At 35.8% G+C, this 25,252-nt stretch overlaps 1 pseudogene across 1 annotated transcript; it reads right to left on the bottom strand.

The window, feature by feature from the left end:
* Positions 1-938: 938 nt before the first annotated feature.
* Positions 939-25,252, bottom strand: LOC143895674 (putative fatty acyl-CoA reductase CG5065; annotated as a pseudogene). Its single transcript, XR_013256395.1, has 6 exons — positions 25,050-25,252; positions 4,774-5,056; positions 4,455-4,700; positions 3,417-3,766; positions 2,635-3,238; positions 939-2,137 (listed from the first exon to the last, which is right to left on the bottom strand). The product of XR_013256395.1 is annotated as a putative fatty acyl-CoA reductase CG5065 (transcript).

The following is a 25,252-nucleotide window of genomic DNA, read 5'->3' as shown; positions in this document are numbered from 1 at the left end:
ATAATTAGTGCAATATAAATTTAAATGTTTTAAAAAAGATTATTAAAAGCTATTATATAATATAGATAAAGCAAATTATAATTTTGAAAGAAAAAATTTAATAAATATTTTTGTTAACTGTGTAGAAACGTAAAAACGTAATCATAGTTTCAAAAACATTTTTGTTCAAACGTTTCTTTACGGTTCTTTACGGTTATGAATATGTACGTTCCAAAAACGTATATGAAACTAATATGTGCTACCTGGGTAATTATGATTTTTTTATTATATGTTTCTTACGGAAAGAAACGATCGCACATATAAAATTTATACATAAAAACGTAGAATTAGCGGCGTATTTTTTTGTTGTCAAATATTTCCGTCTAATTAGCGGTAATGCGTACGGCGCGATGCTATCGTCGTGAATAATAATTATTATAAATCCGCAATTATCTTCAAGGCAATATAATGTCATTTAGACATCGTTATTTATAGATTGGTATATCTGAGAATCAATTCAAACAGCGCGCTAAGGATACGACAACTCATTTCTAATTATTCAGATTCTGTGTAAGATATTTCATAAACCTGTATTTATAGTCGGATCTTATTTCAAGGCTGTATGTCTTAAGTAATGTCTTAACATGCCAATACGTCGTAGAAAGTATCAATGTTCTACATTATAAATGAGCAAATGCAAAAATATGTAGAAAAAGTATATATTTGTAAGTTTTATCGTTAAAAGAATGCAAGAGTTAGGATTTGTAATATTTTTTTTTGTATATACATATATAATGTTTTAATTAATAATGCAGATACAAAGTTTTAATTTAACAATATGTATGCAAATAATATAACTTCTGTATTTATGAACTTTTATATAATGCCTTTAACTGGTTCATTTACAAAATCTATTGTTTGTACAATATTATCGTTGTGAACCAAATATATATATATAGGTCTGGAAGTATGTAGGTCCGGAAGTATGTTCCGGGACTTTTATTTTTGATATCGGTATATTCCGGGACATTTGGCAGTTTCCAGGACTGTCCTGGAAAAAATTGATGTCCTACGGCAATTTTCGGGACAGTTTTTTGAATCTGATTACATATATATGCGTTATATTCCAGGACTGTACATTTCAAAAAACGTAAACAGTCCCGGAACATACCTCTGGACCTACATATATATATATATATATATATATATATATATATATATCGCGTAATTGCATTTGGTTTAAAATTTATTTCTCAATAACACGCCGCAAGGAAAACTCGTACGCGCGGAAGCTTCTCGGTCGGCCAAGAGTTCGCACCACCGTGTCGTGAGAACGGTGATTGCTCGCGAGCATTTTTACCATACCGAAAACCGACTAGTTGGACTAAGAAACGAGCGAAAGTAATGATCGAGCGCGTGCCGATGTAACTTGGCTTCTTTTATTTATTAGAAATTGACGTGCAAAATATATCGATGTACGATGACGCTAAGGCTGCGTTCAGAAACGTCACCCGAGTGCACACGAGTATACTCCCTTCTCTTTCTATCTCAGCGAGTTAGAAGGAGAAGGGAGTATACCCGTGTATACCCGGGTGACGTTTCCGAATGCTGCCTAACAGAACAATCGTGACAATGCGCGTTTATTTTTATTCTATATAGCGCAATGACGATTACATCGCTATATCAGAATTCGAAAAACGGCCGATTTTTGTGATGATCGCGACGGTTCACACGAGGGGCAACAAGGAATAACATTGGTAATGTAATAATAATTATTGTAATATATGCAAAGTAGCGGAGCGTACTTATATATTCGCGGGGAGACAGTTACATCATGGAATTCGTGTCTGATCGAATCAGTAACTGACACTCTTTCAGGTATCTGTAACCGGCGTTGTTACTCGGCGACGGTTATCAACATCGAAAAGGCCAATCGATGGGTAGGTAGGTAGCGCTTCATCGTCGAGGAGGCTGAGCAACAAGAAGTCGAAGAACAAGCCGCTTTGCGTTAAGCTGATCGCGATCATCGACCGAGCCCGTTCTGAGCCGTCAAACAATCAAGCGGCATATGCGAAGTACGATGTACAGCAGTGAAAAGAAGATGCACAGCATTATTATCAATACCACGAGTTGCACGGTCTTATGAAGCCAGTATAATCTGTAAACAGATAAGTAAATCAGAATTCAAAAAGTAAGACGCGCGTAACCTTCTTTTTTTATGATAAAATAGATAGAATAAATAGAGAAAATTGGTTAATTATCGTTTTAAGTCAATCGTATCATTTCTGAGAACATTCACATAAATATTTATAGTAAAATAATATGAATAGATGATAGTAATAAAGAAACAAGAAGAGAGAGAGAAAGAGAGAGAAAAAATAAGAATAAATTATTAAATAAATAGGATAAGAATTAATAAAAAAGAAATCACACATTGAGAGAAAGAGATAAGTTCTATAATATAAGTTTTCTAAATTTTAAAAATATAAATATAAATTCTATGGTGAAAACATTGACAAATGTTGCAAATGACTGAAGAATCTTTTTTTAATACTGATTCTGATTTCCGAACAAACACCAGGAAAGAGTTCTATAAAAAACTACCACGCTGTAACAATAAACAACAATTGCTAAAAAGCAAAAAATATGTCTTACTTTGTGATGTGTGAACGAGCAGCTGGCAGTGTGTCCGGACTCTCTCTCAGAATAACTGTCGTATTCCCAGAATGTAATGCTCCAAATACGATGGCCAGTCGATTTGCCTAACGTCGAACATAAACATTTTTTGATCCTCCGGACTGAGTTGCTCACGCAGTCGTCGCACGTTGTGGTCTCTAAAATTCCATTGTTTTGTAGTGAAGTACTCGAAACACTTGGCGGCTTTTGAAAGTTTCGTCTGCAGGCGGACCATTCTAGGCCGCGAGCCCTTGAGCCGTGCGAGAGTGTCTAAGATATACGCAGGTAGATTGTGCTGAAGTGTCACGCACAATGTGTTTATCTTGGCGGAGCTATGGCAACGAACGTCCGGATACCAGAGCACATTGTCCATCGGGTGTACATAGCCGGCAATATTTAAGGATCGACAGATCGATAAACTGCTTCCAAGTTATAGGATTTTGTAAGCCGGTGCAACAGTTGTAGATTGGAATGGTGTCAGTGCGTTGCGTGGCGGTCTTCCATGCCGCGCAAATCATTTAGGTTGATCACAATGTCGACGGGCACCAGATCCGCCACTTTGTCCTCGTGGCATAGCATAGTTCTGATGCAAGCAAGAGATCGCTATTTGTAAGAGAGATTTATTCGCATAAGAATAATGACTTATAAATATTGTGAGCGATACTGAAATAACAATACCGAGAGACGTCAGTATTTATTCTAATTCTATTATAATACCGATTCTAGCGATCGCTAATTATGGTCGTCCATTGTCATTTTACCTGAAGAAGCCTTTCCCAGCGGCGGCGATAAGTCCCGTGGGGCCGTTGTAATTATCCGCCCAACCGGCGACTGGTTCTCTGTACGGCGACAGCACGATCGATGGCCTGACAATCGCCACCGGTAAAGAACCTTTTTCCTGCTGGAGCATTTGCTTGGCCAGTGCTTCGGTAAATATATACATGTTTGGTAGACTGGCGATCAGATGTGGCGTTAATTTCTTAAACATTATATCATCCATCCCTTCCATCAGATCAATCACCAGTTTAGGTTCCGTTCTCACAGGATAAATCTCCTCGACGACATCGGTCCGATTGCAATTACAATATGCCGTTGACACGTGAATAAACGCCTGCGATCAAACATTTGCATTTATCGCATATTGCAGCTATAAATTGTTAAAAATACGGAATGCGTACGTCCATTCTTTTGCCCGTGTAAATCGAACGTGCGCTTGTAATGACAATAATGCGTACAAAACATGTCGACGAAGAAAATTCTAAGTATACCTTGTAAGGGATGATAATCTGAATGTGCGCGCTTTATTCTACCGCCCCATGCTCCTCCCGAAATAAGAAGCGAATGATCTGCGCATGGCAATCGATCCGCGATCCGCGGTGATCGACGAGACCGAGCGGAGGCCTCGTCCTTTTTCGTTCTGGGGACTATTTACCTTTCGGAATTTGTTGACACAAATCGAATGTATTTAAGCAGAAACTTGGACAGACTAGTTGCCGATTAATTAAAAATCGATGTCGTACGTCACGAGCAAATAAAACGAAGCGTTCGAAAGATTCTCGAGAGGATATGCCTCGAGGGTGTATCTTTCGAGATGAGGTAGATGAGATGTAAACCGTCCGTAGACAAAAGACACTGTAATCTTTTGTAAAGAGCACATTCGTAAAAAAATGAGATTACTACAGACAATTTGTCTTTGATTTACACGAATTCGATTTACGGTTGCAAGTCAATCCGGCTCGACGCGGCGGTTTGATAATTTAAATCGAGCAATTCGAAAAAAAAAGGAATCTCACTCTTACTTCCACATTGTGCATGCGGTTATATAATTGGATCAATCTTTTGGTGCTCAACATATTTATGGTGATCGAAAGCTTCAAACCCTTGTCGAGTTTTACGGACGCTGAATGAAAAACGATCGATACGGATCGTAATAACATATTTTGATCTTCTATTGAGATGGCCAGCTCCGGTTTCGTAATATCGCCAACCACGGGTATAATCTTGGTAAGCTCGCCAGGTTAATCCCGCCGTAGTTTCTCAAAAAGCTGCCAAAAGTAATATAACTTTAAATTTTTTGAAATAACGATTGAAATAGCAGGAGAAAGGTGATATTATTACCGTCCCGTTTAAAAGTTCCTGCAACCTCTCTTGTACATTCTGGCCCTTTTTAAGTCTCATTAGAAGGTAAATGTTTCTGATGTCCGGACACGATCTCAGTAGCTTCTCGACAAGAACCTTGCCCACAAAACCTGTAGCTCCGGTTATGAAAATCGATCTGTCTCTGTAAAAATCCTTTACGGATGTATACTGGCCAGCCATCGTGCCTATATCAATTATTACGCGTCTTTTAAAAAAAATATCAGAGATTAGAAAAAGACAAAAGTACTTAATAATATATAGTTATTCATTAATTGTGGCAAGTATCCTACCTGAATTATTTCGTTAAATCCTTGAATATTATATTTTCAGGCAGAAAGTACTTTACACCTCTGTTTCCGCGATAAGAGTCGCCTACGTTTCTACATTTTTTACATAAAATCACGAATGTTAGATTTGGCATTGAAAATTTATTGCAATAGTTATCTTTCATTTTTTTAAGATAAAATATATTTAAAATTTGATGTACGAATATATATATATATATATATATATATATATATATATATATAAAATAACATATTAAAATATCACAATAAAAATCAGATTTTACAAATACTCGCTATTTAATATTCGCGTAAAACTTATATAAAAATAAGTATATACACTGCATTAAAAAATCAGTTTTCCGTAAATTTTTGCCGATTTTTAAACTGTAATTACTCAGCGAATAATTAACGTAAAAATAAGTTCAAAAAAAGGTTTTAGAAGGCAAACTCTCTACTATAAGGTGTTTTTCTTCAATTTTTGCTCAGGTTAATACTTAAAGTTGTGGTCAGCTTTGAATAAGGACGTATTTGAGATATCCAAAATCTTGAAATTTGCACTCTTCCACCGCCTAACAAAAAAATTGACTAACATAATCATTGATACCATTTCAAAGTACGGACTTTGCCCTTTTAAATAAAAAAAAAAACTTTGTTTTACACCGATTGACTGTCCGGCGTAAAAGCTTTGTATCGGTGTTCTGTGTTTTTAATGTCCATGTTTTATTCAATGATTATATGTGAGTTTATTATAGAGATTAAGAAATAAATACCACTCAATTTCCTAATTTTCTAGATCGAATGTCTGTTTGACTTGACGTTGCTTCGAAGACTGACTGTTATAAAGAAAAGCTTGTCCTATATATACGTACGCTTAGCGCCTGTAATTGTTTGAGAATTTCTTGATTTATAAACTTGAGTGATTGTAATATTGTAGTTAGCACACAGATAACATTTTATTAGAATAATTGACGCTATTTTTATTGTATGTTGGTTGTAAATATTCATATTTTTAATTTAAATTATTGAGACAATATTTGTCAGACTATCTCTAATTATCCTTGAGTCCATTATATTATATTATATATTATACTATTATTTTATTTATTAAAATTTATGCATTACAGAGAGAGAGAGACAAAGAAAACATGTAAAAAAATACAAGTAAAACATAAAGTGGAATAAAATATTAGCACAAACATTAACAAAATTAGTTCGATAAATACCAAAATTTTATAAAGCAGTAATTGAGACAAAGGAGGTGCGTATATTAATGAACAACATTAAACAAAAATTTATAAGTAAATATGTAAAAGTAAATATGTAAAAGTCAATATGAGCACGTTTGCATTATTATAATCAAATTGAGAAGACAGGGCTAGCGAACAAAATTGAATTTTAGTACTTAAAATATTTATTATAAATTAGTAATAAAAAACAACGTATTGACCTTTAATGTGGTTTTTGTCACAGTGCGCAATGTACAGGTATTTCAAATTATGTAACAAAATTAAATAATAATTGTGTTGCGGCCCCAATTATAATTATTAAAAAATATTTAAGTATTATTTAAAGAGATGTCATTAAAGATTATTATTGTATTGTTTAAAGATATATTATTAAAAAAGAATGTATTAAATTACGATATTAAGAAAGGCGATCGTGAATGCGATAAAGCCGAGTTAGCAAAACGATGAGTTGTGCGAACGGCCCACATCAGATAGAGCAACTCAGAAATAATTCATTTTACGTGAATAACGATTGTCAAACAGAAGCAATTATTAAAGTCTATCTTTTATTTAACGAGTCGTATACATAGTTCCCCGTTTTCCCCTGAAATCAAAGAATCCCGTGTCCTACAAAAAAGGGGCACAACAATTGGCAAAACATTTTGCCTAAGTTTTTTTTTGTTTAAATTAATTATATTGCGTAATCAATCTCTAAGTTTTGCGTTTTCCGGTCAAATAATTCGAAATATTTGCACATTGGGCACTGATGATGACTATATTAAAAAGGTCGAGAGAAACGTTTGTTTTTATTACTAATTTATAATACATCTCTTAAGCACTAAAATGTAGCTCTGTTTGCTAGCCCCGTCCTCTCAATTTGTTATTAATAAATTATATTTATTTGAATATCGTTACATTGCAATCCACTTTATAAGTTTTTCATGTAATATTGTTACGTCCTGCGGATTTCACAATTTCCCTTTTTCACGGGCATTCTTAAGCACTTAAGATATCCCTTAAGGTAGGATAATAAACTGAGCACGGACGGTTATCAATCGGCGAGTGAGCTTTGATCTCCTCACATTTCTTTTTTTTTTATACAACTATAATAGCTATTTGCCTAGGCGACGAAGCGACCTTCCAGAGTAAAGTATTGACAGACGGGACGGGGCATACGTGATCGGATTTTGTCTATCAGCCTTGTCTGGCCCATAACTATAAACCCGGCGACACGACGCGCCAAAAAGGCCTGAATTCCAGACAGAGTTGATGAAAATCTTTATTGCATCGAACGAGTTTTCTAAAATTGCTCGTACGATGTTTCCGACAAACAGAGACAAAGCCTAGGACGTGCCTGTGAATACACGTGGCGGAAGTTCTGTTTGCCTTGTACCTACTCTAATAAGATTAAGAAGTATGCATCGTCTGTCGACATAAAAACAGGGTCGCGAGATAAATGAGGAACCCTAATAAAAGAGAAATTGGCGATAGCCGAAAAACAAATGCGTCACTGGAAGAACCGATGGGTTACACCCCCAATAAGACAGTGGGGGCCTTACGAGGGGGCTCACCAATAGAAAACTGGAAAAATCGATAACCGTCTCTATAGCTTTCTAGGATAGGCGAAAACTTAAAATTTACCTCTTGGGTGAGAAACATCTCGCCCAATAAGAAATAATAATTAGAAACATCCCGCCAACCAGAAATCCTTTAAACGAAAACCAGACACATCCCACACGAAATTCACCCCTTCCATTCTTCGAACCTTTCTATATAAATCGCGACATCACAGGACTCGCGGGCAGAAAAATTCGCTCAGTCTACATATTGTTGCGTCTGTTGTTCGGTATTATAATCGTGGTCCCATTCGTTTCGAGTCACGAATCCACGTTTCGAGTCAGTGCGAGAGATCCGACGAAACATCAGTCGCCCCGACTCACCCACCGACGAGACCCACGTCCATTTTGGGGAGAATTCCAAGAACTCATCAAGTAGTAAGTCCTGTGCACATATATATGTATATACATACATGTCGGTTTCTTTTCTTTATACATTCTCGTGTACGGGGAGTCTCTCGGTTAAACATTAAACGTTAATCCTTCCAACCCTCCACTTCACTTCACTATTCCGAATAAGCTGAGTTATCAATGGATTCGGAGTAATCTTCTTCACTATTATTCCCGGATTAGCCGATTTATCGGCAGATTCGGAATAACTTCTATTATTCCCGGATTAGCCGATTTATCGGCAGATTTGGAGAATAACCTCTATTATTCCCGGATTAGCCGATTCATCGGCAGATTCGGAATAATCCCTATTATTCCCGGATTAGCCGATTCATCGGTAGATTCAGAATAATCTTTTCTATGATTCTCGGATTGGGTCGATTTATCGGAGGATTTGGAATAACCTATTACTTTGAGTTAGCTGACTCGTCGGTGGACTCGAGGTATTGTTTTTGTCTCTCTAATCTCCAAAACCCGAGGTGACTTCCCCGCAATTAGTGGGCTTAAGTATTAACAACCCACTAATCTGTAGTGGATTCGGGTAGTCCCACCCCCAAGAGGTCGCGAACCGCCGCGAAACATATAAGGAATCGTCGGAACAAGCAGGCGCAAAGAGAGCTTGACTTCCCTCAGGAATCAGTCAATGCAGGTCCTCCGCGACTCCCCACTGCACCGCCTCTACCAGCTTTTACGGAGAAACCCTGTTCGTCACAGGAGAATCGCTTCGTTGTCGCAACTTCTCGCCCTGTTGCCGCACCCTTTCGCCCTGTTTGTCGCGTGGCCCCTTTTCGCGTGGTCCCCGTCAACCCCGATTCCGCCTCCTTGCTAGAACCTTTCGATTTGCCCTCCTCTTTAAATAATTGTGATAATAGCGAGCAGGATGGCTATTTCCACATAAATTTTCCCTTAAAAATCTTGCTCGATCATCTCCACACTTATGTGCCACCCGAGGAGAATCCACACACGTTACACACATACCCGACATTCACGTACACTTATAAATGTATTCAGTTTATCTGCCTAATTCTTATTTATTGTTCACCTAGCTTATATTATTGTAATAGAATATTTTATTGTAATAAAATGTTTAGCTTATGTTAAATGTTAATTTCAAACTGCATTGATTTATAACTTAAAAACCTTTAACCCTACTCTTCCACCTTTCGAAATCGCACGAGGTCCGATCCTGAGTTAAGGACGTTCTCTGGTTCTTATACTAGAAAAAATCCATTTTTTTAGGATTTTCTTGAAACTGTGAATATACGTGAATATATACGTTAATTTACGTGTGCTTTATGCGTGGTATTTAATTTTTTTAGTTTTGGCATTTTTTCCTTATAGAACTCGACGAGAGGAGCAACTTTGGTCCTCTTGGTTAACCTCGTATCTCTTACCGTTTGGCCTGGAAAACCTTTTATTGTAATAAAAGTAAAAATTGAAACTTTGAGGCTCAGTATCTTTATTTTTTATCCCGGAAGAGGTACTAAAATTCATACCACGCATAAAGCACACCTAAATTAACGTATATTCACAGTTTCAAGAAAATTAAAAAAAAATCGATTTTCTCTAGTATAAGGACCGGAGAACGTCCTTAAAGGGATTGAATTCCCTGACTCGAAAGAGGACCGACGATCGCACCGCTCACGAAAGGCGTCCTACCGTCGCTAAAGACGTTGACCCTTCCTGAGCCATCGACAGTGCGTTCGGCTCGCGCCACGCGCCTCAGAGCTCAGAGCGTGTACCTGCGAGCAATATTCTTAAGGGTCTAATTGCGTCCTTCTTTACCCCGACCCCTTTGGTCAGCCTTTCTCTTGCTTCCCGGATTTTCATATCTTAATCCCGGGGTTGGACACGTAACAATATAATTTTTAATAAATTTTAAATGATTAATAAATATTATCTTTTCTGGATGTAATTCGAAAAAATATAATATTTATTCCAAAAATTAAGTGTTTGTTCCGCCAATAATGTTTAACTAAAAAGAATATATTTATATCTCGACAACAATTGGCAATCAATACATATAGCTTCACAACGTTTCAACCCAGGATTCGGGTTCTTATCAAGTGATCTAACAAAACGAAATATAGCATGGGGTCAAATAACATTGTCAATGGTTAGAATTTAAAAAATGTAACGGAAATTGAATTTGTTTTAGTTAGTGCAAAATTTAAAGAGCAAAATAAATTTTAAAATACCTGATGAGGAAAAGAGAACCATCGCCAACACATTCAAAGTCTAGTGCTTATGAGATTTTGACAAAAACATCATACATGTGAAAGGCTAGAAATTAATACAGAAAATAAGTATGATGCCACAGCAAAAGAGTAAAAAAGAAAGTGCTTATTTACACAGAGAATGTCCCGCGATGACACCAATATTTGTATTGCATAACATATTAGCAAAAATCACAGTATTGAAGTGGCATACTCGAAACAATTACAGAGCCACAAAACGAGTCATGTTCGGTTGTTAGATTATACACAGCAAGAATACAAACATTTATACGTTCGAGATGACGTTGTTACATATGGGATTTAAGTTATCCATGTCTTTTTTTAGATTTAGTATCTGAATATTTTTTTATTAGAAACATTTCCGCAATTTCTCTTTTTTTAGTATTTTTTCCCTGTGCAGTATCTCAACCTTAGATCATTTAAAATCATGACCGTGAAAAACGCGATTTTTGCTGACGACGGAACGCTTACAATCGTTTTTCTTTATGTCCTTAAAATGTTCCGTAACACGCGTTTTTAAATAACGTTTTGTTTGTCCGATGTAGGATGCACTACAATTATCACATTCTGTAGACCAAACTCGGTAGAATGATTCTTATCAAGACGGTCTTTTCCCCTTTTTATGATGACAGCTAATTTTTTGGGAACTGTGTGGACAGTATCGAGGCCGATATTATTAAGTGTGAGACGTATATCTTTGCCAAGACCTTTAACGTACGGTAGTACGACGCATCTCCGTGGATCGAATAGATTAGGTGTGCTATCAACGTTCCGTTTGTGACGCAGTTGTTTAATTCTAATATTAATGTGTTTTTTAATGAGCTCGATTGGAAAGGAATTGTTCAATAGTATTTTTTTTTTTTTTAACAATATTGATGTTAGATTCATGGAAGCTTTCATCTGACAATAAAATAGCTTGATCAAGAAGACTCGTGATAGTATTGACCTTATATTTTAACGGGTGGCTAGAAAAATAGTTGATAAATTGGCATGATTCTTTGCGTAAAGTTTTTATGGTAAGGGAGACCGGGGTTAAACCGCCAACGGAGTTGAACCGCCAAATCAAATATCTCGGAACCTGTATATTGTGCGAACTTGCTATTAACATTGTAAACGCTGCTTATGGTACCCATGTGACCAACGGAGTTTCGGAAGGTTACCTGCCGTGTTATGATTTTTACGAGGGCAAACGTGTTTTTGGAAGGAGAAAGTGAAATTTTCTGCGCGTGGAAATATTGTAATATCGGCAATAATATTTTCTCTCCAAATCTCGAGGTACGTGATTATAAAGAGTAATGCATGCTGAACACGAATCCAGTGTAGTTTTTTCATTATCGTTGATATTTCGTGGGCGATCAAACCTGAAACTTATGTTTGGGGCTTATCCGCCAGTAAGCACCCGGGGCTGGTCCGCCAGTCTCGTCACTGTGGCGCGCCGGGCGCACGACTTCAGCTCACGGCAATTTAGGTTTCCCTCGAACGTGATTCTGTCTTCCCTTGCACGTGCGTCAGTTTGTATAGGAGAGAAATGGTACGCACATATCGTCGCAAAACGGGTGTATTGGCCGACCGAAAAGATGGCGGACCGTTGTTTTCGAGATCGCTCGCGCTCACGGCACGTCGGCGAGGTACGGCGAGGCACGGCTCTGAGATTCCGCGATTTCCGCGCGAAAGTTGACATGCCGCGCGCGTGGTAGATCATCCCGGCCGCGGTAGATCGTCGTTGTTCGTCGTTGTGTCAGTGTCAATGTAGTGGTGGTGGTGTCGGTGGTGGTGGTGGTGGTCGTCGTCGTCGTCGTCGTCGTCGTGGTGGTGGTGGTGGTGGTGGTGGTCGTGGCCGTCGGCGTCGTGCGCTCATCAGGATCTGTATTCACATGCCTAAATTGTTTTATGGAATAAGTAAAACAATTATTTTTTAATAACGTTTTGTGCATAACAATTTTAAATAAATTTTCATATTTTTCTCTTAAAAAACAATTATTAAAATAAGTGTGATATAAATTATTAAAATGTATCCTATCATTTTTTAGGATAAGATGTACGTATATGTATTGAAAATGCAGTGTGGCGGATTAGCCCCGGAGAGAGGTGGCGGTTCAACCCCGGCATTTTTGAGATTTCAATTTTTCCACCGTTGTCGTTTTTGCTCTATACCGGTTAAACAAAGCAAGATAGATAAAAATTTCCTATATAAATTTTGTAGCTAAAGGTTCACTCTTTACAGTGGTATACCACATTTAACTAAAATTATTTATTTTGTTGTTAAAAATCGGCACCGAAAAAAAACTGGCGGTTTTGCCCCGGTCTCCCCTACTTCTATTTTTACTCGATTGTAAAGCTATAGATCTGGAACAAATGTATCATCCTTCAACTTCTTGAACTTTTTTTGAAGTCGTTTGAATAATTATAAGCGATAATATATAAGCGTGCATCTGGTATAAGTTATATATAAAAATAATAAAATATAAGTTTTTATTTATTTATTGAAAATGCAGATATGGCACATGTTACACTAAAATAAAATAAAATAAATTAAATTAAATTAAATTTAATTAAAATCGGTTTTCCTATAAGATAACGATAAGATTTAACATTAAAAGAATCTATTTATTTAATTTATGTAGCAATGGACTTTAATCTTCACGCGTCTAATTACAATTTTTTTCAATTTAGTCTCAAGGCCTTTAATTATGAAAATATTCAGCGATTAACAATAAGATAACATGTTGTTTCCATTTCTAAGAATACTATATGTAAGTGATTTATTGCGATTAAGAAGTTTTTTCGCTTATGTAATGTTTTCCACTTTTTCTTCTCTTCCATCTTCACTCTTAAAAAGACCGCGTTAAGTCGATAATCGAATTCATTATTGCCTGTTTTCCGGGATGCTAATTGATTATTTCGATGTATTACGCGCGTTACTTTTTGTCAGATCTTATTTCGTGTGAAACTTGAATCCCGACTCTCTTCACTGTATAGCTGTGTTACCATATTGCAATAATTGCACTATAATTTATAAATAATTTGTTAATTTTAAAAATAATTATTTTCATCGTTATCAGATACACACGTTGGGCGCGGATAAGTGTGTATTAATATAGGGTATCTGAATAATTTATTTATAATAGCTTTGCTTGTAAACAAAAGGTTTTGCGTCATGGCGACTGTATATATAATAATTACCTGATTGAATAAAAACATCCCACGCGGCGTTTCCGGTGAGATCAACGCAATAATAATTCCTCGATATTTTTATTTTGTAATATTTAATTTTAGTTGAATAAATGATCTGCAGAATATCATTGTTTTAAATATTTCAGTTTACGAAAATTATAGTTTACAAAAAATTATAATTGCATGTATATGTATGTATGAGGACTTATATTTCTATTAAAATAATATTATAAAAATAAATTTTGTCTCTCTTTCTCTTTTTTCTCTCTCTCTCTCTCTCTCTCTCTCTCTCTTTCTCTCACTCACTCTCTTTCTTTCCTAAAATATTATTACTTAGATTTACCAAATTTATCATTTAATTATTATTTAAGCACCATTAAGTCTTTTTATAATTAGTCTTGTAATGATAAATTTAGTATTGTTAAATAAATTGTTAAATGTTCTTTAAAAAAATACTATTGTTTTTATCATACGACTTTGCATTTGTTTTCATTCTTGATTTACAAACAATATAAGATTAACATTTTAGGCTACAAACCGCTTTCAGGGATCATTTTTGTTTGATAATATCAGAATGAATAAATTCTGAAAAATCTGATTTTTGTCTTATATATAATATGTCTTATAGTAATTATGATTTTTTTATTATATGTTTCTTACGGAAAGAAACGATTGCACATATAAAATTTATACTTAAAGACGTAGAATTAGCAGCGTATATTGTTGTTGTAAAATGTTTCCGTTTAATTAGCCGTAATGTGTACGGCGCGATGCTATCGTCGTGAATAATAATCATCGTAAATACGCAAACATCTTCAAGGCAATATAATGTCATTAGACTATCATTATTTATAGGTTGGTACAGCTGAAAATCAATCCAAACAGGATACGACAACTTATTTCTAATTATTCAGATTCTGTCTAAGATAGTCAAATGAGAATTTAAATCGCCAGTGAACAATGAAAAAATTAGCCCTATATAGGTATCGTTTACTCGACCCAACTGGCCACATTTATTTAAAATACGCTACGTTTCGACCGTAGATTTCGGTCCTTTTCAAGCGTATAGATACATATTATTGATTTGTTAAGCATAATGCCCAAACTACGCCACATCTAAAAACTAATCATCGAGAGTTACAAAGTGCAACGCGAGTATAAGTCCATAAATATATAAAATTCAAGCGCTTACATAATTTGTGCGTTGAGATCCAAAGAATTAAAATATAAACGACATATTCAATTAGTCATTCGTCGTTCGACTGTCAAAGGACTTGTCAGAGCCGTGGCAGTATTCGACTGATAATGAGCGGACACAAAGAATAACAAAACACGATAGATTGTGGTGATTAAGGCAGAAGAGGGGAGGACAAAGTAGAAAGTGAGGAATTATGTGTTTTTTATAATACGTTCGTAAAGAGCGTTGAGATTCTCTGTGTCTCTTTGTAAATTTATGGTGTCGTCAAATTTCTTAATAAAGCAGCGTAGTTTGAGCATTATGCTTAACTAATCAATAATTTGTATCCATACGCTTGAAAAAAACCGAAATCTACAGTCGAAACGTAGCGTGTTTTAAATAAATGTGGCCAGTTAGGACGAGTAAACGATACCTACGCTGATTCTGTCTAATTGTAAGATATTTCATAAACCCGTATTTATAGTCGGATCTTATTTCAAGGCTGTAAAATGTCTTGAGTAATGTCTTAACATGCCAAAATATGGCTCTGTAATTGGTTTATAACATCTTAAGGTTGTACTTAAGACGGTCTTAAATATAAGATCCGACTATATAAATACCAGTCATAGTGTTGAAAAATATTGAATATGCGACTTTCGAGTCTGGCATTTCTAAATCGTAGAAAATATCAATGTTCTACATTATAAATAAGCAAATGTAAAAATATGTAGAAGGAGCATATATATGTAAGTTTTATCGTTAAAAGAATGCAAGAGTTAGGATTTATATTTTTTTTTTGGTACATCTCCACTCTTAAAAAAACCGCGATCGATTAAGTCGATAATCGAATTTATTGTTGCTTGTTTTCCGCGATGCTAATTGATTATTTTGATGTATTTACGCGCGTTACTTCCTGTCAGATGTTATCTCGTGTGAAGTTTGAATTCCGACTCTTTTCACTGTATAGCTGTGTTCCCATATTCACTTTCAGTACTGAAAATCTATAGTTTACGTCACGTATACTATTGTTAGAAGTTAGAAGTTAGATTATCCGGTTGTTAGCCCGGTTTTTATATATAAAAATTAATGTATGTATGTATATGTATGTTTGTCCGCTATGCATTTTTTAAATTAGAACAACTAAATTTGGTACACTATCTCATGATACTCTAACTTAGACCGTAGAGAGTTTTGGGAAAGGGTCTGAGTCCGGGGACGAGAGGCCCCCAGACAAAATTGTCTAAAAAAGGCTTTTTTCAAAAAAAAATTTTGGGATAAATATTACTATTTGGGGGAAACAAACATCGTCTACGGTCCAATAAATTAGCCGGTAAAGGGTTTTTGGAAGGGATCGAAACGAGGGAAAAAGGGGAAAGAATGCTTATTAGCATCAGTTGCGTTTAGAACGTGATGATCAATTTAATTTGTGATATTATTATTCAATTGTGGGAAAAATACAAAGAGGATTTGAGAGAAAATATTCTATTTAAGACGAAGAGCAAAATAGAGCGGGATAGCTGAAAATAGATAAGAAAAAAGCATTGAAAAAACATTGTAAAAGCCAAAAAATGAAAGTGAGCTAAAAATGGCGGGTCAGCAGAGAGTACATCCGCGCAATGCGCGGGAAAATCTTCAAATAAATATATATCTCTATTGATATATATATATATATATATATATTGATATATATATATATATAATCTATATATTATCTATATATATCTATAATCTATATATATATATATATATATATATAGATTATAGATATATATTTTTATATATTACTAGCTTTTTAGTATAGACCCCTACCTAAACTCTCTTATTTTTTTGATCTCGTAGACGGTTGTTTTTCCACTTTAAGTTATATATATATAGATTTTAGAGAGAAAAATATAACTTAAAGTGGAAAAACAACCATCTACGAGATCAAAAAAATAAGAGAGTTTAGGTAGGGGTCTATACTAAAAAGCTAGTAATATATAAAAATACGATGCATTCTCAAGTAAAGTGTTTATAACAGCAAGTACACTCATTTCTGTGCAAAACACACGTATCATGTTTATCTTTTATAAAGAAATCAACGAATCTGGGGATGTATTGAAATCAATGAGCGGTAGTGTATATTATATGAATTGTACAAATAATCTTATCATGTTTATTTAAGAAAACCCTTTTAACTACCTACGTATTTGTTTTGCAATAGATATAGATACATATATAATAAAATTTATGTTTAGTAAAATTAAGATTATATTACGTTCGACATTTGTCTATATTTTATTCTGTTTATTAATAATTTTTTAAAAACAGTTAGCGACGATTAAACCCGTTTGAAGATTATTTTAGATCTGGGGATGTAAACTTGATAAGATATATGCCACGCTCTAAGAAGAGTGGTGTATCCCCTTAAGATGAATTAATGAATATTTAATAGAAGAAAAATAATATGTGTAAAGAAATGTGTAAAAATTATGTAAATACTTTTATAAATATAATCCAGATGATTCAAACGATAGCAAAGATAAATAGAGTTTTGAAGATTTGGTGTATCCAGTAAAGTCTAAACATCTATTCGGGTATGAACCGCTAATCGTATGCAATCCTTATATCCCTACAAATTTTGTCCCCGTTGATCTCACCGAAAACGCTTTAATTGCAATCGCGTTGGATGTTTTTATTCAATTGAGGTAATTATTATAGATACAATCGCCTTGACGCAAAACCTCTTTTTTACAAACAAAGCTATTACCAATAAATTATTCAAATACGCTATATTTATACACTCTTATTCGCTCCATGTGTATATCTATCAAGGCAATCATCTTCAAGGCAATATAATGTCATTAGACATCGTTATTTATAGGTTGGTATATCTTAGAATCAATTCAAACAACGCGCTAAGGATACGACAACTTATTTCTAATTATTTAGATTCTGTCTAAGGGCGGTATTCATAGTCGGATCTTATTTTGAGACTGTCTTAAGTAATGTCTTAAGTTGCTAATACGGTCATTTGATTGATGGACGGTGTCTTAAGACTGCTTTTGACCATGCAGATTTAAGATCTTAGATATAAGATCCGACTATGAATACCGCCCTAAGATATTTCATAAACCTGTATTTATAGTCGGATCTTACTTAAAGGCTGTAATGTCTTAACATGCCAATAGGTCGTAGAAAGTATCAATGTTTTACATTATAAATGAGCAAATGTAAAAATATGTAGAAGAAGCATTTATATGTAAGTTTTATCGTTAAAAGAATGCAAGAGTTAGAATTTATAATTTTTTTTTGTACATATATGTATAAAGTTTTAATTAATATAATGCAGATACAAAGTTTTGGTAATTATGCAGTATAGGGGAAGCACCTCCGATGACCTTGACCTTGACATATGTTGTCAAGGTCACCCTCCTGAGTGACCTTCAGAAGGTTTTAGCCGTCGCTCGTTTTTTATTAAAAAGTTATAAACAAAAAAAGTTTCGAAAATATAGCAGTTATTTTAAGTACTGAGAGGCATAAACGACTAATATTACGTTTTTCTTTAAAGCAGAGAATAATTTATTTCGCATGAAAGTCGCTGCTTTACCAAAACACAACATTTAAAGCAGTAAATTGTTGATAAATTGAAATTTTTTTGTTAAAGCAGAGAATACATTATTTTGCGAAAAAATCGCTGCTTTACCAAAACACAACATTTAAAGCAGTAAATCGTACCTATGTAGGTTAGTGACGCGCTTTAAAAGTATTTAAGTGTTTAAAGCGCGTCAACTAACCTATATATGCACCTATATACGCTATACTTTCCAAACTTTTTTTGTTAATAACTTTTTAACGAATAGCGAGCGACGGCTAAAACTTTCTGAAGGTCACTCGTGGTCATGACCTTGACAACATATATCAAGGTCATTGAAATCGGTGAAGTCGCCAAACTTTTTTTTGTTAATAACTTTTTAATAAAAAACGAGCGACGGCTAAAACCTTCTGAAGGTCACTCAGGAGGGTGACCTTGACAACATATGTCAAGGTCAAGGTCATCGGAGGTGCTTCCCTTATACTGCATAATTACCAAAGTTTTAATTTAACAATATATATGTAAGTAATATAACTTCTGTATTTCTGAACTTACATATAATACCTTTCTGTTTATTTTACAAAATCTATTGCTTGTACAATATTATCGTTGTTAACCGAATATACATATCGCGTAATTGCGTCTGATTTAAAATTTATTTCTCAATAACACGCCGCAATAAGGAAAACTCGTATGCGCGGAAGCTTCTCGGTCGGCCAGGAGTTCGCACCATCGCGCACCGCCTTTGCGATCTCTAAAAACGCAATAATTGTCGTGTCGAGACGCGTGCCGTGAAATCGTGTCGGATTCCCGTTGCGATTACGATTAGAATTTTAACAACAAAGTTAGAATTTTAATTCTTTTTAAATTGATTCTGTTTTGGCATATTAATTATTTTTGAACCATTATATTAAATGTCTCGATATTAAAATGACTAAAAATACAAATTTTTTGCAAACGTCAAAAATATTCCACCATTGTAAGTTTTGGTTTTCTAAGACATTAATGCAATTTTTAATTTTAAATTAGATATTTAAATAAATGCAATAAACAATTAAATTCAAACAATCAAATCAGAAGAGTCGGCAAATAAGCTGTAATTAAAACTAGCCTCATAGATTCTATAGTGTATCCTGTATATCTATATAAATTTGATATAATTATTATGAAATTATGTATGTAATGTATCTATATGACTTTGTATTACCAATCGTCTCCCTGGCGTTGCTATTACTAACTATAAGTAGTACAGATCTACATTGGGCAGGACGAGGATAACGAAATCAGAATCTCATAAACTATAGACCGTATATCGCTCCTTCTAAGAGTTTAGACATTTTTTATCTAGTATTGGAAATCGTATTGATCATATTACAGACGATTTTCCTTGTGCAAAGGCATATACATATGTATATAGTAAAAAATAAAGCGTGCGTGAAATATATGTTGCAAAATCAGTCTACGTGTTTGTAGATTGATATGGCCTCGATGGCTGGCAGTGAATGTACCTTTACAAATGTATACTCACTGCCAGCCATCGTGGCCATATTAATTATTACGCGTCCTTTAAAAAAATATCAAAGATTAGAAAAAGACAAAAGTCCTTAATAATATATAGTTATTCATTAATTTATTTAATTATTATGGCGAGTATCCTACCTGAATTATTTCGTTAAATCCTTGAATATTACTTTTAGGCTAAAAATACTTTATACATCTGTTTCCGCGATAAGAGTCGCCCACGTTTCTACATTTTTTACATAAAATCACGAATGTTAAATTTGGCATTGAAAATTCATTGCAATAATTATCTTTCATTTTTTTTATGATAAAATGTATTTAAAATTTGTGATGTACGAATAAAATAAATTAAAATATTTTAAAATATCACAATTAAAATCTGATTTTACAAATACTCGATATTTAACAAATATTCGCGTAAAACTTATATAAAGATAAGTATATACACTGCTCAAAAAAATTAAAAGATCATTTTTCCGTAAATTTTTGCCGATTTTTAGACTGTAATTACTCAGCAAATAATTAACGTAAAATAAATTCAGAAAAAGCTTTTACAAGGCAAACTCTCTACTGTAAGATGGTTTTATTTAATTTTTACTTACAATCAGGTTAATACTCAAAGTTGTGGTCAGCTTCAAATAAGGACTTATTTGAGATATCCAAAATCATGAAATTTGCACTCTTTCACCGCCTAACAAAAAAATTGACTATTTTAATTTCCTAGATCAAATGTCTGTTTAACTTGACTTTACTCCGAAGACTGAGGACTGTAGAAGAAACTTGCTGTTGTATAGATTATGCGACCACTCCCGTTTCCGTGGAAAAGCGAGAACTCAAGGGTTCTTGAGACATACATATTTATTACCAGCATTTTTACAACCTCGTTATTAACATAACGAATACAATTTATTTAAACTTATTTAAAATGGGAACGTATATGCATAATATAGGAATTCGGTATTTTTTTGTAAATTATAGCTATTATTAATATTGTTACGCTCCGTTCGCTATTCGTGTCGCGCGCACTCACGAACGCGTCCGCGTACTTCCGGGATCGCAGAAATAACCACTCTCGTTATACAAAAAAGGAACTCGGGTTTATTTAAACTCAGAACGGAATACAAGAAAGTTCTGGGAAACCGGACCGAACGATTCGAGTCACCAGATCAATCTGACGGGCGGTAATTAAATCAATAATTCTATGCGTCCCCGTTGTCAAGGGACGCGCTTCGGCTTGAAACTTCTGCGGAGCGAAGCCAATTTCAGCCCACGAGAACGAACGTCTCGGCACGGGCGAGCGGGCGTAACACTGCCCCCCCTCTTCAGATTGTCGTCCCGACAATCCAGAGGGGCAGTTTCCTGACTGGGCGAACTTTTCTGTACGATTCCAGGGTACCGGGACGGCCCCCTGCCCTACCCTGGGCTGCTGCCACAGGTTACCGGGCACCGTCCTCTTCTCGGTCCCAACCGTACTCTGGAAGTCCAGGATCATGTCCTCTTCATGGCTTCCTGCCCTACCCTGGGCTGCTGCCACAGGTTACCGGGCACCATCCTCTTCTCGAGTCCAGGATCATGTCCTCTTCCTCATGGAGCGAGTCCCCAATCGACATTTTCCGGAAAAAAATACTTTCTCCCACCTGCCGACTCCAGGGCGACCCCTCATCAATTCCCTCGCAGGAGATCTCGCCTCCCAACACAGGCCTCTTCCTCTCAGCTCCCGAAGTCGTCGGAGATGTCGCTGCTCCTCTTCTAAATCTTCGGACAAGGGGGGGGAAGCTTACCGTGGACCCAACGTCTCGAAAGACTCCCCAAGTCCTTGCCTCGGCATTTGCCCTATGTCTCACGGAAAAACCACGGATCAAACAACCGTGAGAGAGGCAGTCTTATCCTTCGCCGGTATTAGGTTCGGCAACAAGCTAGCTCCCAAGATGTCCAACTCGGTGAGGAGTTACGACTGCTTCGGCTTCCGTAAATATCTAAGAACAAAATAACACGCGCAGTAAACAATGCGACACAACAATCTTAATTTCTACCGTAATTAACCTTCCCCGCAAATCATTACACCCAACCTAGTCCATAATATCCCTATCAAACTCTAATGTCTTTCGGAAAAAGAAGCCAACCTATCCGCATGCACAATTTTCTTCTTATGTCTCACAGATCTTTGAATACAATAGACCACATCATTCAACTTTTTCACTATTAAGAAAGGTCCTTCCCAATTGCTCTGCAATTTAGGGGCTCTACTTTTCATCCTACGAGGATTATAAAACCAAACTTTCTCCCCTTCTTGAAAAAGAGTTTGCCTGGCCTTTCGATCATACCAAGACTTTGCTCGTGAAGACTTTATATCCATACGTTCCCTAACGTTGGAATGGATCTTGTCCAACTTCTCTTTCAAATTCCCAATAAAACCTTCAAGTGACTGAGATCCTCCCCTCGGAGGACTTCCTAAAAGCAGATCTAACGGCAACCTAAGATCTCGGGCAAAACATAGCTCGGCGGGAGTTACTCCAGTAGTCTCGTGTTTAGAAGATCTGTAAGCCAATAAAAACATAGGGACCCAGCGATCCCAATCTTTCTGATTTTCAGAAATATACTTCGCCAAATAACTAATAATAGTCTGATGTTGCCGCTCGACTTGTCCATCCGATTGCGGATGTAGAGCAGTTGTTCTCGTTTTCCGAATTCCAAGGAGATTCATCAATTCCGCGAAAAGTTTGGACTCAAAATTTTTCCCCTGATCCGTATGGACTTCTAAAGGGACCCCGTGTCTAGAAATGACTTGATTAACGAAGACTTCTGCCACTGTACTTGCCCTAATATTCCTGAGAGGAAAAACTTCTACCCATTTGGTGAAACAGTCAACAATGACGAGGAGATATCTATTTCCGGAAGTAGTAATAGAAAGAGGGCCAAGTATGTCCATTTGTAATCTTTCGAATGGGGCCCCAACATTATAAATTTGTAATGGAGACTTTCCCTTCCCCAAAGGGCCTTTTTTTGACACACAAACTTTGCAAGTTTTGCACCATTCCTCCACATCTTGTTTACAGGTAGCCCAATAAAACCGCTTTCGGACTTTTTCAAGAGTTTTATTGACTCCAAAGTGTCCTCCAGAAAAAGAATCATGTGCTTCTTCTAGAATCTGGTTAACACGGTTTCGAGGAACAATAAGCTGAAAAATACTTGACTTAAGATTTGGTGCTTCCCATCTCTTATAAAGAACCCCATCCTTTAAACTCAAAGCATCCCAATAAGACCAATATATTCGGGCGGAGACATTTCCAGCGGGTATTTCAAAACGAGACGGACGTATTCCCGTTTCCTTCCCGCGGTAAATAAAAGCAATGCTAACGTCCTCTAATTGCTCCTTGCGCCAATCTTGAAGAGTTTCTCCTATGAGAATAATACGAGCGACTGATTTTCTTGATTCTTCAATCTGCCTTCTCTCCACTTTGACACAATATTCGCAACCAAATGATTCACATTGTCGTCTAGAAAGCCCATCGGCATTCTTGTGAATTAAACCTTTGCGATGAATAATCTCGAACTCATATTGCTGGAGTCTTTCCAGCCAACGCGCCAATTGCCCTTCTAAGTCTTTAAATGACATCAACCACCTAAGAGAAACATGATCCGTACGAATCAAAAATTTCCGCCCTAGAAGATAATGCCGGAAAAATTTAATAGAATCGACTATCGCCAAGAGTTCTCGACGAGTAACGCAATAATTCCTCTCAGACTTACTAAGTACACGACTGAAATAAGCAATGACTTTTTCTACTCCCTCTTGCTTTTGTGAAAGGACTGCGCCAATTCCAATATTCGAAGCGTCAGTGTCCAAAATAAATTCTCCCTCCCCACTCGGGAAGGATAACATTGGAGAAGAAGATAACACTCGTTTCAACTCTAAAAATGCACTTTGACACTTCTCGTCCCAAGAAAATTTAACCTGATTTTCTGTTAGAGCATATAAAAGTTTGGCTAAAGAAGAAAATCCTTTTACAAATTTCCGATAATATGAGCAAAACCCTAAGAAACTTCGAAGCTGCTTCTTGTTATATGTGGAATCGGCCAATCCTTCACAGCAGAGATCTTTTCCCGATCTGTAGTAACACCTCCTGAAGAGACTATATGTCCCAAATATTTTACTTCCTTTGCAAAGAGAATACACTTTTTAGGGTTTACTTTAAGATTAACAGAACGTAACCGTGAGAGCACGTTCTTTAAATTCTCTAGCATTTCATTAAAATTTTTACCGAAAATTATTACATCGTCCAAATAAACCAAACAAATTTTATATAATAATCCTCGCAATACTTTTTCCATTAAACGCTCAAAGGTAGCAGGAGCGTTACACAGCCCAAAAGGCATTACAGTGAATTGCCATAATCCACGTCCAATAGAAAAGGCAGTCTTTTCCCTATCCTCAGGACGAATCTTTACCTGCCAATAACCGCTTTTAAGATCCAGAGTGCAAAACCAAAAGTTTCCCGAAAGCTGATCGAAAATGTCATCTATTCTAGGCAAGGGAAACGAATCTTTTTTAGTTATTGCATTTACCATTCTATAATCGACGCAAAATCTCAACGTTCCATCTTTTTTTCTTACCAAAACAGCAGGAGAAACCCACGGACTTTGCGACTCTTCTATGACCCCTTGCTTTCTCATTTCCTCAATAATCTTTTCTACTTCCCCTCGCATTCGTAAGGGAATTCGACGAGGAACCTGCTTAATGGGAGAAGAATCTTCTAAATTGATGACATGTTCGACGACTCCACAATTACCAGCAACAATCTCCTCGGAAAATACATCCTGATACTCCTCTAAGAAATCCGTAAAAATTTCTTTCTGAGCCTTATTTAAATTTGAGGAATTATTAGTATAGAGTTCTTTCAAGAATGGAGCTCTTTCGGAAGAAACTTGAATTCGAGAACAACTCAAAACCTTTTCTTTATCGGATTCCGAAGAAATAAAAGCAAATTCGAAATTTATCTTCCTTAAGAAATCTACACCTAATAAACAATCATCATCCATGTCTATTACATACATAGGAATTTCCACGAAATATTTTCCCAAGAGAACTTTTGCCATGACCTTAAATTCGATGGGAACTACCTCTCCAGTGGGATATCTAAGAGAATTGTCCTTAATCTGAATGATGTGCTTGCCCTCTCTAAGCATTCTTCTACTAAGAATCGAAACATCCGAACCCGTATCTATCTTGAAACAACACTCGTTACCATCCAACAT

The sequence above is a fragment of the Temnothorax americanus genome, unplaced genomic scaffold (assembly GCF_048541705.1).
Source record: "Temnothorax americanus isolate GAGA-0224 unplaced genomic scaffold, ASM4854170v1 Scaffold163, whole genome shotgun sequence".
In the NCBI taxonomy this organism is placed as follows: domain Eukaryota; kingdom Metazoa; phylum Arthropoda; class Insecta; order Hymenoptera; family Formicidae; genus Temnothorax; species Temnothorax americanus.
This window is presented reverse-complemented; position numbering and strand designations above follow the sequence as displayed.